The following is a 1,753-nucleotide window of genomic DNA, read 5'->3' as shown; positions in this document are numbered from 1 at the left end:
GGAAAAAAATACTTTAAAAATATATGTGGAGGAAATGGAAAAGTGGCATAGAGGAAAGGAAATTTGGAAGTGGATTCACATCCCCCAAATAGAAATATTGTGTATTAAAAACAATACGGATGAAGTTTGGGGCAGAAATCAACATCATAATCAAAGGAATGTGTGCTCACATGAGAATAGTGAGAAAACAGGAAAGAAATAGGGATGAGTAGCAGAGTAGATGATTTGAAGTACCGTAGCATACCATGTTTAGCTCTATAGTCTGCTGGCTTACATTTTTTATTTTTTATTTTGAGACAGTATCTCATGTGACACAAGTTGACCTTAAATTTACTATATATGTAGTTCAGAGTGACTTCTGAACTCCTTAATCTTTTACCCCTACCCTCTAAGCACTTGGATTACTGGCATGCACCACCAAGTCCAGCCTACAGTGTGCTTCTTAAAACTTAAGGATCAGCTGGGCAGTGGTGGCACACGCCTTTAATCCCAGCACTTGGGAGGCAGAGGCAGGCGGATTTCCAAGTTTGAGGCCAGCCTGGTCTACAGAGTGAGTACCAGGACAGCCGGGGCTACAGAGAGAAACCCTGTCTCGAAAAAACCAACAAACAAACAAACAAACAAATAAACAAAAAACTTAAGGATCTATAGATCAGAAATTTCATGGTAGTTGAAAAATTATTAAATTGTTAATGAGTATGATAATCCCATCACTTGAAAGGTGGAGCCAGGAAGCTTGCCATGGATTTGAGGGTCAACCTAGGCTACATTTTAATTACTAGTTCAATCAAAGCTATACAGCACAACCCTGTCTAAAACCAAAACAAGATTACAGAAAACAGATGAAGTGCACATATACAACTTTGCCCACCTTAAAGTTCTCAATAGACTCACCTCATAGTAAATAAAATTTAAAGTTACAGATCAATAAAAACAAGGTTAGACATGGTGGCACACACCTGAAGTTCCAGCAGAGGAAGGCAAAGGAAGGAGCATCAGGACTTCAAGGCCATCTTCAGCTACACAATAAGTTCCAGGCCAGTTTGGGGTATATAAAACTCAGTCTCAAACAAACAAAATCAAACAAAAATGCAATGGAATGGATCAATAATAATAATAATAATAATAATAATAATAATTGAGAACCAGTCTACGAGGCCCAACATCCAAATAACAGAAGTTCCAGAAATGAGAAACAGCAAATCATCTGGTCCTCCTTCCTGTACCTTCTGAGGCCTAAGGTTTCTTGTGTATATGTGCAGGTGCACACGAAGGCCACAGGCCAATATCAGAATTCTTCCTCTATTGCTCTGCACCTTATTTTTTTGTGACAGGTTCATTGGGTGCCTCCTACTGCCATCATCCATACAGAACTAGGGTTACAGAGCTATACCACACCACCTTACACAGGGGCCAGGGATCCAAACTTAGGTCCTCTTGATTGCACAAAAGGTAATTTATCAATGGACCCATTTCCTCAGCCCCCAATTTTATTTTAACAAAAGCAGTGTTGTACTATTTTTTATAGTGTGTGTGCAAATTTAACATATCTTGCTAATAAAAATATTTTACATGGCATAACAATATAAATAAGGAAAACAGAAGAGGAATCTGGGAGACAGCTGGGTAAGTAAAACGCTTGAGATGCAACTATGGGCACTTGGGTTTAGAACTCCAGCACTTGGGCCGGGCGGTGGTGGCGCACGCCTTTAATCCCAGCACTTGGGAGGCAAAGGCAGGTGGATTTCTGAGT

At 39.8% G+C, this 1,753-nt stretch overlaps 1 protein-coding gene across 6 annotated transcripts in view; it reads right to left on the bottom strand.

Annotated features, from left to right (window-relative positions):
- Wnk3 (WNK lysine deficient protein kinase 3) overlaps positions 1–1,753 on the bottom strand; it is a 149,132-nt gene that overhangs the window by 67,383 nt on the left and 79,996 nt on the right. The gene's annotated exons all lie outside the window — the stretch shown is intronic.

The sequence above is a fragment of the Mastomys coucha genome, chromosome X (genome assembly GCF_008632895.1).
Source record: "Mastomys coucha isolate ucsf_1 chromosome X, UCSF_Mcou_1, whole genome shotgun sequence".
NCBI classification, from domain to species: Eukaryota; Metazoa; Chordata; class Mammalia; order Rodentia; family Muridae; genus Mastomys; species Mastomys coucha.
The sequence above is the reverse complement of the archived record's forward strand: the minus strand, read 5'-3'. Positions and strand labels throughout refer to the sequence as shown.